Source organism: Mesoplodon densirostris, chromosome 5 (genome assembly GCF_025265405.1).
Source record: "Mesoplodon densirostris isolate mMesDen1 chromosome 5, mMesDen1 primary haplotype, whole genome shotgun sequence".
NCBI lineage: Eukaryota > Metazoa > Chordata > Mammalia > Artiodactyla > Ziphiidae > Mesoplodon > Mesoplodon densirostris.
In genome coordinates, this window is record NC_082665.1 from 116,991,614 (window position 1) to 117,009,336 (window position 17,723).

Genomic DNA, 17,723 nt, shown 5'->3' on the forward strand with positions numbered 1-17,723 from the left:
GACATAAAAAGACACAGAAGAGTCTTAAATACATATTACTGAGTGAAATAAGCCATTCTGAAAAGGCTACATACTGCATGATTCCAACTATATGACATTCTGGAAAAAGCAAAACTATAGAGATGGTAAAAAGATTAGTAGTTACCAAGGGTTGGGGGCAGGGGATAAATAGGCAGAGCACAGAGGATTTTTAGGGCAGTGGAACTATTCTGTATGATACTGTATGGTGGATATATATCATTATAGATATATATATAGAATGTACAACACCAAGAGTGAGCCCTAATATAAACTATGGGCTTTAGTTAACAATAACGTATCAATACTGATTCATCAATTGCAACAAAAGTACTACATGATTGTGAGATGTTGATAATAGAGGAAACTGTGTGCTTGGGGGTAGTAAGGGGGGTACATAGGAAGTCTCTAAATTTCAGCCTTCTTACCTGCAAAGTGAGGATAAAAGTACCTAGGGGGTTCTTGTGAGGATTAAATGAGATAATGCATGAAAAACACCTGGAGCACAAAGTGCCTCTCTTCCAGCACCTGCCACGCTCAGCCTTGTAGAACAGAGAGATCCTGCAGACTCAGGGTTTTTTACTTTTACCCCCAAGTGCCTGGAGGGTAGAAAAACACCTGAATATCTGTGTGCCCTGCAGGTGGGTGGGCTCCCCTTGGTGATATAGTGGAGCAGGCCAGTGGGCATCTTCTGTATAAGGCTGCTGGGCTGCTTGTCCCTTGACATCAGGGCAGTGGGCTGTGAGGTCCAGGCAAGCCTGGAAAATGAAGCCCAGGGCCTCCTAAGGCCACATAGTTAGAAAGTGGCAAACCAGGAGGAGAGTTCAGGTTTCTACACTCAAGGCTCTTTCCATGAAAACGGGAAGGGGAAGATAGAAGAGGAATGGGAGGGGGGATTGGAGGGTGCAGCAAGGGAAGGAGAAGGAAGTGCAGACACTGTAGGAGTGGTGCAGAAGGAGCTTGTTCAAAGAGCAGGATGTCTGGCCAGGAGGTCCAGCCCCTCCCCCAGGCCTCACCCAACCATGTGACTCAGTGTCATAGGATGATGCCTGTTCTGTGAGGTTGAAATGAGGTAATGGGATGGATGCCAGGCTATCTTAAAAATGACATACCGTGTAAATGTAAGAGATTCCTGCCTCCAGTCCTCAGAGCTCTGACACTTGCAGGTGTATAAACCTCTTTCTGCATGATAGGACCTTTGGGCCTCAGTGAGCTATCAGGAGGGCTAAATGAGATCAAACACCTACCCAATGTTGTCTCAATGTTGTCTGTCTCTTCCTCCTGTTTCACCTAGGGCCAGGGTGGGCCAGGGGCATCCAACAGTTCCTGCCTAACTTCTCCACAGGTCCCTGAAAATTAAGGGCCAGTGATCCTAGGAGGGGTGTATTCAGCTCTTAAGTGAGTTTGCTGATAACAAGCCAGCCTGTCTGCAACTGGAACTATTCTTGGGTCTAAGATGGATCAGGAAACGGCCCTCTCTGGCCCTGCAACTCCTTGCTGTTGTGGAAAACGCTTCACATGCGTGGCTTCCACATGGTCAGGATGACTACTGCCGCCACCCTGAGTCTTAGGACAACCCACCTGGGACCAATTTTTGCATCAGAATTGTGAAGCCGAAAAGATTTATTTTTGACAACCCTCCCAGTGTGTGTTTCACTGTAAAGTAGGCATAATATCATTAGCTACATCATGGGATTGTTATGAGGCTTAAATGAAATAATACATGTACAACGTTTAGTATAGCACCTGGCACAAAGCAAGTACTTAATGAACATTAGTGATTAATACTTCTATTATCAGGGCATGAGACTAGGTTTGGGGGGAGACTGTTGTGTGTCTAGAATTATTACATTATTCTCAGTTAGAAATGACTGGTCCAGATGGTCCCCTTGGTTTTTGTAAGGAAAGGCTGGGGGAAAATACCCTAACATGAGAGGGGTCTCTGGGTTTCCCCTAAGGCAAATGCCTCTAATCCAGGGGCACATGTATCACCAACCCCAAGGCTCTATCAGTTCCCTTGGGATAGCAGCCTGATCAGTCTGAGAACTAAGAAAGAACAAAGAGACATCCAGGAGAGCCTCTTGCCTCTGAAACAGAGGGACTCAGACACTGGCAGGTGGGATGACAGTCATGCCCTTCCCACTGGTGGGGAAGAGAAACAATTGTCAGTGACAACCTTCTCCTGGAAAAGGTTCATGACAACAGATAAAGATTTCTGAGGCAGGGAAAAATGATTAGGTTCGAACCAACCATAACCCACCCACAGAGATGCAAATCCTATTTCAAGCAGGCAAGAGGGGGAAACAACAGGAAAGAGAGGTATATTTTTTCCCCTGGCAACTGTACCAAATCTAAGCATTCTCTGCAGGCTTAATTGCCATGTAACCTTCAACTTTATAAACATGTTTTAAAAATAATAACTGTGGCCAGAATGAGAGTTTTGAAAAGCAGCAGCCAGCAGGTTGTAAGCCTAGGTTAAATCGTTTAAAGAGACAAAGTGGCCTGGGACAAGGATGGATAGCCCAGTTCCAAGGAAATGAGGCCTGGTTATCACGCTGATGTCATGCATAGGATCACTTATTTGAATGAATCATTTCATCATCAAATAATCATCTCACACTAACAGATCTTGGAAGAAAATGAAAAATTCAATCAATTGTAATAGAAAGCAAAAGAGAAGAAAGAAAATTTACCCTAGATTCTATCTCCTCCAAATTTAACTCATTTTCTGTGTTCCCCATATATAATCTTACTCAGTTAAGATTATGCAGTTAAATGGTTAAACTCCTTTTTTTCCAGGCAAAGTCTCAGAAAGGGGTCATTTGGGGGTTATGTTTATTTTGTTGCAGAACTGATTTAGCAGAGTGGTCATGCCTGGTGAATCCTTTCTGGGATCTGTCTGGTTGGGTGATGAAGCCAGAAAGCCATGAAGCCCTGGGGCAGGACCGTGAACAGTGGCTGGAGGGCAGTGTGTGAGGGAGCTGACCTTGAACAGGTCTACCACTCAGGGGATTCCCAGAAATGAGTGGGGGTGGTGGGAGATGCTGGCGGGGTGGGCTGAGATCCTCAATCAGGTGGGTGTAGGTGACAGAAAATTAAAATGTGACTTTTATGTTAACAAGACCTTCCTTGTAGCCACAGGCTGGAGCTTGGGGACATTTTGGCAATACGTAGAAGAAATCTTACTTACATCCACCAGCAAGGAAAACACATAAAAATCTCAGGGATATTTTGTCTTATTCCCTGACAGTTTAAAGATAAGTCAAGTCAAAGTCGAGAGGAGTGGAATAACAGCCTGTTCTCAAGGATTCCCTCTCTTCTGGCACAATCCGGTTTCTCAAGTGTAGTGAAACACATTGAGGAAGGCACGCTCTTGGGGAAAAAATTTTTTTTTGGTTCTTGAGAGAGAAACAGAGAAGAAATATGACAACATGTGCTCTTGGTAGACACTCAGAACCGTTTATGAAGGGCTCTTTCTTTAGGAGTTAATTAAAAATAATAATAAACAGATGCCTTTTGATGGTTTTTGTGTTTCAAAATGTTGACTTGTTACATCCAAGGATCCTCCCTGTGTTCCGGAATAACAATTTCTCCCAAGAGAAGTAGCTTAATTCAGTTCTGCAGTGAGGTTAAGAAGCGGTTGGACTGGAAGAGTACTCCCTAAAGCACCCATCTGCCTTGTGTCCAGGCTTGCGGGAGAGACACATCTAAGTGAATTGCCACACTAAGTGAATCGTCCTCAAGACGCTCACACTCTAGCAGTAGAGAGAGCTAGTGCTCAGCTGGGTGAGCGAATTCCCATGTACATTAAACACTGGCTCTGCCACTACACAGACCTTCATTATGTGCCACAAATCAGCATGACTCGTAGCCCCTGAGGATGCCTGGCTTGGATGGTCTGTCGAGGGAGGACCTCTAGGTCACTTTACATGTGGGCAATGGATTGCACTGTTCCTCCCAATGGGAAGAGGAGGGGCCGCCATGTGCCATATGTGTGGACCTGCCCGGCTCCCTTGGGCTTTATGTGGAAACATCTCCTATCTCTTCTCCAACTGAAGACACAAACAGCTGCACTTCACTTGGGACGCACGGAGCACTGGTGGTGCATAACCACCCCAGCTAAGCTCTGCCATATGGTCTGGAGGAAGAATCACTTGGGGTGCTAGAGCACTCTACAGTACAGAGGCAGGCAGCTGACCTTTTTGTCCATCCCGAAGCCTCAAGTCGAGGGCTGGTGGATGTTGGTTTGGCACTGCCTCGGGGACTGAGGGACCGCTCACAGGGCCCAGAGGTATGCTTGCTTCTGTTCGTTTTCTGTTTTGTTTTTGTTTTGAGGCCCTTGCCGAGTTTAAAGTTTTTCAGCCCAGGCAGTCTTCTTCTCAGCTCTAGTAGCTCTCCGGTGCGAAGAGGCAGCCGGGGCCGTGAGGGAGTGCCGCTTCGGAGTGAGCAGGTGGGAGTTCTAGTCTGGTCCCAGCAAGGTATTTAAACTCCCTGAACCTCAGTTCTCAACTGCTCACAGAAACAGCCCTTCCGGCTTCCAGCTAACAATGGCTGGGACCAGAAAACTCAAGATTGTAGAATTGCCTTTTGGAAGCTACCCTCCCTTTTTACACAGAAAACTAGGTCTCTGAGAAAACCTTGGCCAAGAAGAGCACAAGGGGGAGAGAACCACAGGCAAGCCAGGCTGGGGGCCTTCCTGTGAGCCCTGGCCCAAGACGGCCTTTATGGGACACCTGGGCCTCCCTTACACAGTGTCCATATCTGCAGAGAATAACAGGCCACTTAAAAGGGTGTGGGTAGCACTTGACAATTCACACACACACTTTATCTCATGGGCTCTTCAGACTGCACGGGCTTTTGCTGCTCCTGGAAGTTTCATCTCTTGTGCAAAGTATTTCTACCCGGATTTGGTCTTTCCCAGTCCTGCCACCAGGCAACTCTTTAGATTCCCAAGGCACTGGACTCCCCGCAGAGCACAGCATCCTGCCCACCAGGGAATGGCCAGGACAGGGAAAAGGACTATGAACATGGGTCCTTTTCCTCACCAGCTCACACCTCACTGTTCAACCCAGCGCTGCCTCTCCTCAGAGCTTTGTGGCTCAGCCTCCTCTTCAGGCCAGAACCGCGCCTTCCCACTTGGGACGCGGGCCGTCCAGGAACTGGCCCGGAATCAGGGCCACTGGGCCCGCTCACCAACGTGCAATTTAAGCAGAAGCTGGACCGTCTCCTTCCGCGTCAACTTGCCTGACGCTGGAGAAGGGCGACCTCTAGTGTTGGTTCTTGGAAGGGACGCAGCGGCTTTCCGCAACCGAGGTGAGGCTCCTGGGGCCAGTCCAGCAGTGAACCGAGAGGGGCGGAGTTTAACTGGACTTGTTAGAGACATGGGGAGGAAGGACAGAGGGGACTCTTGAGCTCCAGGAAGCCCAACCGTGCACACTTGGCCTCTGAGGCCTGCTCACTGTCCAAACACACCTACCCCTCTTGTAACATCTTCCTCTTTTGTAACACCCAAGACTCAGCCCGCCCCTCACCCCTGACTCACCTGGCTGAAACAAGCTCACCTGCCTCTGCTACCAGACCAAACGTGGGTCAGCTCACCTGTGCACAGTAAAGCCAATCCACTGACGCCTGGTTGTGGTGAAGGAAACTGCAGTGTTTATTGCAGGACACCAAGCAAGGAGTCCAGGCTGTTTATGCTTAAAAGCCCCGAACTCCTCAAAAGCTTTTAGGGAAAGGTTTTTAAAGACAGGGTGAGGGAGAGGGGTTGGGGGTGTGTGATCAGCTCGTGGACATTCTTCTGATTGGTCGGTGGTGAGGTAATTGAGAGTCAACATCATCAACCTCCTGATTCCAATTGGTCTCGGGTCTACGTGCTTGTGGGCAGCATGCAGTTAACTTCTTCCACCTGATGGGGGTTTTAGTAGCTGTCAAACAGCTCAAAGGATATGGCTCAGGATATTATCTATAGCCCTCGAGGAGGAACTAACAGTCCTTGACTTTGTTTAATAGCTAAACTATTATTATTTTGTCTTGCTTGACTGTTTTCCTTTCTTTCTGCATTTTCTCACTTCTCTGATTAAATTTATTCTTTGGAATTTGGGGAAGGCCTAGGAGGCTAAGACAAGAGGCAGGCAGAGGACATGGGTGGGGGGCTCTGTTTGTGGAAGACCTGTTCAGTTACACTTCTGTGACTGGAGAAGGGGAAGGTGGGAAAGGCATCAAGCAATGTGTCTGGGTATGAACCAGGGCACCTGGTTGAACACACCAATCCTTGGGTGACCTCCATCTATGTATCCATGGTCCTGCCATGACCAATCAGTGAGTCCTGTCTTCGGCAGGGGGTTGCAGTGGGGAGTGTGTGAGCAGGCAAATACTGGGTAGCGTGCCCTTGTGAGGCAGTGGGACTGCCTGGTGACTGTGACTTTTCAGGGCTCCACCACCTTCATCAACACCACCCCATTCTTTGAGATGGAAAATCCACAATCTTCAGTAAAGTGCTACACTGTTCGGCTTAAAGCCCTCCTTCCCCCTTTCCCTTCTAAACAGACGACCTTGCTTAAGCCCCTCCTATAAGGAATTGTAGAGCTGCCACCGGCCACAGGATGTGACGCCCATGGGGCTTAGGAGGCAGAGGTTTTAGGAAATGAAGGGTTTGGGGATGCTTGAAGGGAGACGTGTCCATCCTCAGCATTACGCCTGCTCTCTTCCCAGTCTCGCAAGTATATTCAGAACCTATTTGTTGCTGTTCTTTCTTATGAGTTATAATCTATTTTCATTTTTATGTGACTTTATTGAGTTTAATGAGACCCCAAACTGCCACACTTACAAGGTCAAATTGAGTGTTTTTTGTATATAATTTTTGCCAAGTCTATTTCCAACCATAGGTAGGGTGACCACCCATCCCACTTTGCTTGAAACAGTCCTGGTTTACATCTGTCACCTGGGTATAATTATTCATGGTTCTCTTTCATTCCAAAAAGGGCCCCACTTACATGGTGAATTACCTGTCATGCTAATCACAGATAATCTATGTAAGAAAACATTTAGGCATTAGGATTTAGAGGATGTGAGAGATAATGTTACCAGGAATTTGAGATTTAAATGGTTATTATAATCTTGGCATAATTAGCTCTAAGCTTTCTGGCAGCTGAAACAGAAGAAAAATATGAAGAGTTAGGAAGTTGATTCTGTCCTGTAAAACGATGCATATTATGTCTTTTGGAGGGACATATTTATCAGGCACTTAATTTTAGGAGGAATTTTTCACATAAATTTTTACATAAGGGACACTGAGTAACATAAGGGACTATGTCTTCCATGTTAGTTTTTGCAGAATTTTCTATGTGGCCATTTTTAATATTGGTCCTTAAAATTATTGTGCTTTTCCAATTCTCTTTCTCTGTGAAAAATGAGGAGGGAATAAAAATTATTTCACAGGGGTTAACTGAGATAATATGTATGCAAGTGCTAAGTAAACTATAAATATCAAAATACTGTCCTTTTCATTCTTATTACCTTGTTGAAAACCCTCCTTTTATTGATGGGGAAGCCAAGGCCCAGAGAGAGAGAAGTAATGTGGCTACTTAGTGACAAAACAGGGGTTAAGGTTCCTGTTTATCCCTCAGTGCTAATAAAACCTCACAGAACTGTTCACCAAGACATTATGAGATTCTGTCAGGCCGCCAGTGTGGGCTGGAGGTGGGGTGGGAAGATGAGGCAGAAAGGCTTTGGACGGTAGTGGCCCAGATGGAGATGCTAGAAATGGTGTTTTAAGTCATCATCATAAAGAGATGTTATTAACCTAATTTTCTTTTAACAAGACAGAAAGCTTCTCATGGCGATTGTTTGAGTCACTCTCAGGTGAAAGAATAAGCCATCTATTTTTTGCAAGTTAAGAAAAATGTTGCTCCCAGTCTGGTTTCCAGGGGCACAGCCTTTTGGGACTAGTTCCAGCAGGGGTTTTTCCAGCATTATGGCACGAACTTCTTTTCAGCTTCTCCTCCTCCCAGCCAGTAAGTCTCAAAGTGTGGTCCCAGACCAGCAGCATCTCCATCACCCAGAAACATGTTAGATATGCAAGTTCTCAGGCCTCACCCCAGACCCACTGAATCAGAAATTGGGGGTGATTCTGTTGTACACTAAGGGCTGAGATCACTGCTCCAGGCTGTTCCTAGGACCCTGTCTGGCTTCCTAGAGAGAAGAGAAACAAAATTGTGGCAATTCTCCCCCTTGCTGCTCTCCCTACCCCGCAGGCAGGCTGTCCTTTCTAAACTCCTAATAACAATTGGTTTTTCAGGTATGGCCCTCGCACTTGCTCAAAAATGAAGTTGCATGGCCTCTGTTTGATGGTTTGCCTAGCCAATACCAGATCTGGATAATACACACTACCTTTATCAAGCATTTCATGTGTGCCAGATTTGAGAGCACTATGGTCTGATGGCCCAATTTCGTTTTATTTTAAAGAAAAAACACTTAAGTCTTCCGCCTCTGATATCTATGGCTGATTTCCAGTTGGGATCAATTAAAAAGGATCCCATTTATTATTTTTTTAAAGGTGAATCAGGTCTCCAGGAAGTGAAAGCCTTTTACTTTTCACTAGAATGTAGAATTCTGTAGAAACTGCTATTCCCCTTCCAAAAGAGCTTTTCGCTTTTCCAAATGGGTCTCAGCAGAAATAGTCTGTCCTAACCTGAAAGAATATTGATTCACTTTTCAAGGCATAATGAACCTAACAGTTGTACCTGCTCAGCCCACCACTGCAGCAGACCAGTGTTATGGGTGTGGACTTATCAACAAGGAAAGAACCCTCAACCTTCCATGCTGAGGGCTTTTCTTGACTAGACCGTAAACTGAAAAGGAACTGAAGAAAATTATGGTTGCATAGATCTCAAATTGCCCTCTTCCATGTAGTTCTTCCTAGTGGAACTTTCTGGACTACTCAAGGCACTCTTCCTCAAGCTTTGTTTTGTAGGCAGCACGCTGCCAGGAGAGTGGAAACTTTTTCTACTTGTGTGGCAGAGGAAAGCTGGAGGCTGGGAGGCTGGGGCTGAGTCCCTGCACTAGTAGGCAGGAGGGTACACCCCAGAGCCAACTTCCGCTCCTTGACCTGAGCAGTCAGCACAACCCCTCTGAGCTCTGGGCAAGCTGCCTTGACCAACAGCAAGGGGGAAAGACTCTAAGAACAGGTAGTGTAACTGAGCAGGATCCTCTGGGACCTTCCTGGGACAGAACCCCCCCACCCCATGTCCTCCGCCTGCCTCTTGTCTGTAGAAAACTTTAGCCTCCTAGGCCTTCCCTGAGTTCCAAAGAGTAAATTTAATTGGAGAAATGAGAAAATACAAAAACAAAGGGAAACACTCAAGGAAGACAAAATAATAATAGTTTAGCCATTAAACAAAGTCAAGGACCTTTAGTTCCATCTCAAGGGCTATAGCTAATATCCTGAGCCATATCCTTTGAGCTGTTTGACAGCTACCAAAACCCCCATCAGGTGGAAGAAGTTAACTGCATGCTGACCACAAGCATGTAGACCCCAGACTGCTTCGAACCTTAAGGTTGATGATGTTGACTCTCAATTACCTCACCACCAACCAATCAGAAGAATGTCCATGAGCTGATCATGCACCTCCCAAACCCCCTTTCCTCACCCTGTCTTTAAAAACCTTTCCCTGAAAGCCATGGGGGAGTTCAGGTCTTTTAAGCACTATCTGTTTGGACTCATTGCTTGGTGACCTGCAATAACACTGCAGTTTCCTTCACCACAACCCTATGTCAGTAGACTGGCTTTACTGTGCGTGGGCCAGCTGACCCAAGTTTGGCTTGGTAATGGGGGAGAGTAACAGATGGAGACAAGTAAACAGAATCAAGAACAGAAGTATCTTTCCTCCAGAACACTGGTTCTCAGCCTTGAGCTGACATTAGAATCAACTTGGGAAGCTATTAGCATTTCTGACAACCAGGCCATACCCTAGACCAATTAAATTAGAATCTCTGGGAGTGGGAACCAGACAACAGCATTTTTTTTAAAGCTCCCTGGGTGGTTCCAATATGCAGCCAGGTTTGAGAGACATCTTTCTAGCATTCACTTCCTCCGGTAACTGCTGTTTTCCTGCCTTCTCTCAGGGCATGGGCCCCTTCTCATTTGTCTTGCTTGTATTTCTTCATTCTTCTGGCCTTGAGGACCATGATGTAGAGTCAGGGACATCTTATGCTAAGCGAAAGTTTAATCTGAATTTCTTTTGCTTGGACCCCTTGTTTGAATCTTTTACCTTTTTCAAACAGAGTTGAGTCCCAGTAGAAATGATTGGTTTCAAGATTCAGGAATGAGACATAAAGACAATTTATCATTTGATTTTGGACTTCTGGTCACTTCTGGTTGAGTATGATGAACAAATGAGCCTCTCCATAATGAGACATTGCTTCATGGTAGTAGTTGAAGAAAAGGAGAGCCTCATCAACAGGATAGACTCTTAATGTTTTCCTGGACAAATATAGTGATGTTTTCAAAGGTATGTCACCAGAGACCCTCCAAACAGCCATGTTAAAGTTTGCCAATTTATGGCCACACGATCTACCTCTCTCTCCCCTGCCGGGCATGATGGGGTCTTATCTCCTTTACAAGTCCTCTCCTCCCTTACTGACTACAAAAACATTCTTGGAAAAGGTCTTGGGTTGAATTTGTATGCAAAATAAAGCCTGTGATTTTGGACTCTTAAGGAACCTGGGTGTGGCGGTCACCAGTTTTTGTCTAATGAACCCTTCCCTCCTTCTTTCTTGCCATGCAGCTCTTCTAAACACTAAAACCTTTTTAAAATTCTGAAACAGGTTCCCATACTCCCTCCCCCACCTCCCGATCCTCCCCAACACACTGATTCGCCATACTTCTGTCAGGATCTGGAGCATCATGGACCATGAGAAAAGGAGAAATACACTACAGGTTGTGAACCAAGTAAGCATATCGTACTCTCTCCCCCTCTCCTTTACTCCCCTCTGCTGCCTGGGGATGCCTTGGCTAAGTACCATCCTCAAGCTGTTTTTTTTGGGTTTTTTTTGTTTTTTTTTTTTGCGGTATGCGGGCCTCTCACTGTCGTGGCCTCTCCCGTTGCGGAACACAGGCTCCGGACGCGCAGGCTCAGCAGCCATGGCTCACGGGCCCAGCCGCTCCGCGGCATGTGGGATCTTCCCAGACCAGGGCACGAACCCATGTCCCCTGCATCAGCAGGCGGACTCCCAACCACTGTGCCACCAGGGAAGCCCCTCAAGCTGTTTTCAATGAAAAAATGCTGTGTCATTAGAGAGAGCGACTAAACTTTGAAACTGTTAAATGTCTACTTAGCCTTTATGTTACCCTTCCTAATGTTTTATATCTTTCCATGAAAGTTGGGTTTTCTGCTTTCATCCCTAGGCTAGATGGACTTGCTCTGGGAACTCCCCAGGGCAAGGGCCAGGAAGAAAACCTCTCCTCTTCTCAGAACAGGTGAATTCACGAAGATCCTGGCCTCAGCCCAGTTTCCCCAGAAAAAGGAGCCTGAGGCAAAGCTTGCATGGTAAATGTCTACTGGGGAAAGGTACTGAGTTCCAAGGAAGTAAGAATAAGGGGAAAAGGGAAGTGAGGAGACAATGGAAATACAAGGTAGCTCATTACCAAATGGGCCTCAGCTTCTTTTTTTTTTCAAAAATTTATTTATTTTTGGCTACGTTGGGTCTTTGTTGCTGCGCATGGGCCTTCTCTAGTTGTGGCGAGCGGGGGCTACTCTTCGTTGCGGTGCGCGGGCCTCTCTTGTTGTGGAGCACGGGCTCTAGGTGCACGGGCTTCAGTAGTTGTGGCTCATGGGCTTACTTGCACCGCGACATGTGGGATCTTCCCAGACCAGGGCTCAAACCCATGTCCCCTGCATTGGCAGGCAGATTCTTAACCACTGCACCACCAAGGAAGTCCGGGGCCTCAGCTTCTTAAGCAAACACAGCTGGTTGCTTAGGAAACAGTGCTTGATCCAGGGGGCTGGGATATAAGACCGGCTAAGCAAGAGCTGACTTGGGGGCACTTTCTCAGGATGATGGGTTTAACACCCTGGCAAGGACCCCAGGGGATGAGGCAGGCTGTGGGCTGGCTCCTAGAAGCCTGGAGACAGTGATAACCAATGCTGAATGCTGCAGTGGACACACCTGAGTCGCCCCGGCAGATGTTAGTGAGGGAATAAAAATGCTGGGGAAAGTGGGCACCTGGAATGGATATATAATATGAAGCCAGGCAATCCACAAGGGGAGTATGTTCCATGGAGCAGTATGTTCTGTTGGAGCAGGCAGGTGGAGGGAAATATAATTTTAAACTCATTTGACTAGTAATTTTTATTTTCTAAATTTTCTAGAATAAACTGTCATATTAAAGCGAGCAAATCATCAAGAGTTCCTCCCTTGGTGAGTTTTCCCAGAGGCATAGTGCAGCTTCCTCAGGAGCATGGCCCACCTTTAGGAGTTGAGTTCCAAAACCAAAGGAATGAAGCTCAGGAACAGTCAACTCTTTGAGAGGGGGTGTGATGTGGTGGGAGAGGGGATAGGCCCGACATCAATTCAGCAAATGTTTGTACGGCATCATCTACGTGCCTGTGGTACAGAGATTAATCCAATCTGGTCCCTGCGGTCCAGGAGCTCCCAAATCAATAATCAAGAGCTAGCCATTGGGCTTCCCTGGTGGTGCAGTGGTTGAGAGTCCACCTGCCGATGCAGGGGACACGGGTTCATGCCCCAGTCCGGGAAGATCCCACATGCTGCGGAGTGGCTGGGCCCGTGAGCGGCTGGGCCCATGAGCCATGGCCGCTGAGCCTGCGCGTCCGGACCCTGTGCTCCGCAATGGGAGAGGCCACAACAGTGAGAGGCCCGCGTAACGCAAAAAAAAAAAAAAAAAAAAAGAGCTAGCCATGGAGGACTTCATGCCTGGGCAGAGATCATCTCTTTGGGCCTCTCTCAGAATTAGGGGTGTTGATGTTTACTTAGTGCTGGGAAGGGTTGATTTTAAGTTGTTTTCCTAGTAACAGAAAAGCCCTCTGATCCACTGCCCACGTCAATGAGACTAGGCCAGTCAGGGCCAGAGTTTGTTCCTAAACCTGCAGGGCCTTGTGCATGAACCAGGGGCTGCTGACCCACTGCTGCCCAGCTGGCAGACTTCTAGGGAAATCTATAAAGGAAGCACCTATGTGACATATTTTCTCCAGGGTTTCTGTAGGGTTCCTGCCACCTTAGAAATGAAGAAGGAGAAAAAACTGGCAGCAAATGGCTGAACAAAATTCCACTGAACTGGAGAGAAGATTCTTGGTTGTGTTGCCCAGTGCCTACACACTGCCTGCATGTGACAGATTCTCAGTTGCTGTCACTGATTGAGGCAAGGTTGTTATTGGATGCATCTGAGAAATTTTACAGAGTACCGTTTTTGTTATTGTTTTAATTATGTGAGTACTAAATGCACTGACAACAAAGTCAGACAGACAGAGGTATAAAAACTGCCCCCCATCAATCCCTGCCCTTCTAATCGGAGGTAGTTACTTGTAATAGTTTCTTGTAATTCCTTCTGGAAAAATTTTTAACGAATGTAAGCATAACACACACACAGTTGGTCACACTACTTAAATATTAATTTGCTTTTCTCACTTAAAAATATATATTGAAGATCTTTCACACCACCCTAACCTATTTAATGGCTGCAGAATATATTTCAGTGCATGAGTGTACCATAATTTAGTTACCCATTTGCTGTTAGATATTTATATTGTTTGTAGCCTTTTGATTTTATAGTGTTATAGTGAAGATAATTGTGCATACGCCATTGGGCACTTCTACAAATAACTCTATCTAGATGATTCATTACTAGAAATGGAACTGCCAGGTTGAATTTTAGAGGATACTGCCAAATTGCTCTCTCCCTCAAATTTATTTGAAACAACTATTGTATGAATCTGCCTATTTCCCTATATCTAGCACCTCCCTAGGACCAGGGCCAGAGGATCCCTGCCATGGGCCCCAAGTTGTAGAAAGCTCCATTCTGGCTCTCCTCTGGTGGTGACCTTCTCACAGGACATGGGCTCTATTGGGTCAAGGGGGTGTGCCCACCTAAAGCCTGCACACACACCCCTTCTTGACCATGCTCTGGGTATCTGAGACCCTAGAATTTCTTTCCCAAAGAGCCCTAAGCCTCTGGGGACTGCATAGGCCTCTTCCCAGATCCATCTTCCAGAATGCATATGGCTGATACACTCATCCTTAGGCCCTAAGGTGGCCAAGGGGTAACCATATATGGAGTGTAGAGGGAGCTTGGATGTGTGGGCTGGGTGTGTACACACACACACACACACACACACACACACACACACACAACGTAAGGCATCTCACAGTGGAGGATGGAGCTGGGTTGGGAAAAGAAGGGGCAGCTATGAACTAGGGGCTGGGTGCCATCTTTGGTGCAGAAGTCTGAGGAGTGTAAGAAGTCTAAACTTCAACCTGGCCTTTTAGATTATGAATGAGATATATTAGTTAAGATAAGAGAAAAAAATATTTGATGGTTTACTTGTAGTTTGTTTGCTGCATTTGTATTGTTGCTTTAACCCTGCAAACGTTAAGGGTGGGTCACTTCCAAGTTTTTAATCTCTGCCAAGCTTTTGGGGTGGGGCGGGGGGGAATGGTATATGCGATGGGCATGTCTTTAAAATTAGTAATGATGAGCACATTTACATGTTTCTCAGCCACTTTTCTGTCAACTACCATTCTATATCTTTGTTCCTTTCTTCTTTTTTCTTTTCTTCCTTTTTCTTTCTATCTTTATCTTATTTATTTGTAAATGTTCTCTTGTGTATTAAGGTAATTAGCTCTTTGTTACCTGTGTTGCACATGTGTTCTCTCTTTTTGTCATTTATCTTTTGATTTTGTTTAGGGTATTTTCTCTTTTTTTTTTGCCAGTGTTTAAACATTTTCTGCTTTCATATGTATCTATCATTTTTCTTCTTTTCTCCTCTTTCTTTTTAATGGCTGTTGTTTACATGCTATTTATATGTTTTTCCAAAACCTATCTTACTCTAAGATCTTTTTTTCCACAAAATGCTTTATTTACAAAACATATATACTGAATATTATACATCAGGAGGCCCTATCACCATGGAAACAACTCCAAAGCAAAGGCAGGGAGGGCTAGCGAAAGTGATGCCCATAGAAAGGGCAGAGCTCTGTCTCTTGGCCAACCTTCCACTTCAGAAGGAAAACTTCCCATTAGCGCCTGGGAGTGTGTGGTGGGCTTAGAGCCCACAAAGACTGAAGGCCTAGAGGGGAGTGAGGTGAAGGGGGGCACTGGTTGCTCTGCTGGGGCTTACGAAACAGATGCTGCTGGGAACGGGTGGGAGGAGGAATGGACACCCAGTATCCGGCAGGGGGCGCTGGATGAGTGCAAGCTGGAGGGGGAAGCAGCAGCTCACAGGGTCTTGGGCGCTCCAGGCCCAGAAAGTTCTGAAAATCAGGGTAAGGGGGTCAGGTCGTGTCTTGACACCAGCAAGAGCATTTGCTTGAGCTGGTAGCCACTCTGCCAGCCACGTACCACCTTTCCCACACCAAAGAGGAGCTCCTACTCAACCTTGTGTAGCTTCTCAGCAGGGCTGTAGCTGCACACGGGGAGCAGGTGATGATGAAGCCGATCCACCTGCTTTTTCTTCTGGACGTACATTACCACAGCCCCTACTGCCCCTACCAGGGTGATGAGGAAGAAAGGCTCCCACACATGGCCCCCCATGGAGTCACTGTTGACCTGGGTGGGCATTGGGACTGCGGTGTTACTCATGACATCAACAGCCAGAGGACTGGGTAGTCAGCCTGGGAAATAGTGCCTCGGGAGGGCGCCCCCACTGGGCTCCCTTCCGCCACTGCAGCCCAACAAGAATGCCCTGGGTTGGCTCCTGGACCTAAGATAAACAAAACAAAAAACTACATATGCTTTTTCCCCCGGCAAATTTGGACACATACACTGCCTCCTGAGCCAGTCAAAGATCAGCTTCAGAGAGGAGAGATGGAAGGCAGAACAGAAAAAAATATTTGAAGAATAATGGCCAAAATTTCCCCAAATTTGATAAAAGCTATAAACTCACAGATCCAATAAGTTCAATCAACTCCAAAGCATAAGAAACATGAAGAAAACTACACCAAGGAACATCATAATCAAATTGCTCAAAATCAATGATAAAGAGAAAATCTTAAAAGTGGCCAAAGGGAGAATGAATACAGGATGACAGCAAATTTCCCACCGAAAAAAATGCAAGCAAGACAGCAGGGGAGCATCTTTAAAGCACTGCATGAAAAAAAATCAAACCTGTTAACTAGAATTCCATAACCAGCACAAGTATCCTTCTAAACAGAGGTGAAATAAAGGTTTTATTTTCAGACATACGAAAGCTGCAGGAATTCATTACCAGCAGACCTGCACTACAGGAAAGGTTAAAAGAGGTCCTTTAGGCAGAAGGAAAATGATACCAGGTGGAAATATGGATCGACACAGAGAAATGAAGAGCAGCCACATGGGTAAATATCGAAAATCTTTTTCCTTATTATCTAAATCTCTTTAAAAGACAATTGAGTGTTTAAATAAAAATAAGAACAATGTAGCGTAGGTTTTACAGCGTATGTAGAGGAAGATGTAAACAACACAGCAGAAAGTTCAGGAGGGGAGAAATTAAAATAGACTACTGTATGGTTCTTATATGTGTATTATATCACTTGAAGGTAAATCATGCTAAGTTAAAGATATATACTATCAACCTTAAAGCAGCCTCTCCTTAGCCTTTCAGTTTACTTTCTACAAACTACGCACGTTAATTTAGTGATCACCTATTTTTACTTGGGAAAAAAAAAGAACTTCTGTAAACAGGTAAATGTAATGTTTGAGCTATCTTCCCACCAACTTGCACTGTCATTGGGGTTATTGATACAGTCCTGTAACAGCTAACTCACAATGTAAAGGCAGTGTTTATTTACTGACATCAGGAACTAAAAATGGGCAACTCATTTTGCTTCAGGTTTCATTCTTTTTATCTCCTTGTTTCTCTTGTTTTTTTCTGTTTTTCCCACATAGGGGATTATAGAATCTCAGCCCTCTGGGAGATGAGTGGCTTCCAGTAGGGGAAGTGTTGGCTCAGGTGTCTGAGTTCTATTTGTGGGGTTGGAGAGACCCTGGAGGCAGGAACAGCCTGAAAGTCATGGGTGAATGTAGAAGGTCCCGGTGAACAGACCAGGTGATGTGAACTGCTCACTGGGGCTAACGGCAGAACAGCCAGACATATCAGGCTGAAGATTTAATTGTGGTTTGGATTCTCACTAATATGCCTCCTGCTCTTGTCAAGATCACCAATGGGGGGCTTCCCTGGTGGCGCAGTGGTTGAGAGTCCGCCTGCCGATGCAGGGGACACGGGTTCGTGCCCCGATCCCGGAGGATCCCACGTGCCGCGGCGCGGCTGGGCCCGCGAGCCATGGCCACGGAGCCTGTGTGTCCGGAGCCTGTGCTCCGCAACGGGAGAGGCCACAGCAGTGAGAGGCCCGCGTACAGCAAAAAAAAAAAAAAAAAAAAAAGATCACCAATGATCTCCATGTGTTACATTCAGTGGTCAACTCCCAGCCTCATGTTTTGACCTATCAGCAGCCTTTGAAGGCTGATCCCTTCTGCCTCTTGAACGCATTTCGTT

At 46.1% G+C, this 17,723-nt stretch overlaps 1 protein-coding gene and 1 pseudogene across 2 annotated transcripts in view; both read right to left on the reverse strand.

Moving 5' to 3' along the window:
* The window catches only part of APOD (apolipoprotein D), a 79,247-nt gene that overhangs the window by 51,459 nt on the left and 10,065 nt on the right, over positions 1 to 17,723 (reverse strand). The window lies entirely within an intron of this gene.
* LOC132491310 (small integral membrane protein 29-like) lies at positions 15,512 to 15,832 on the reverse strand (annotated as a pseudogene).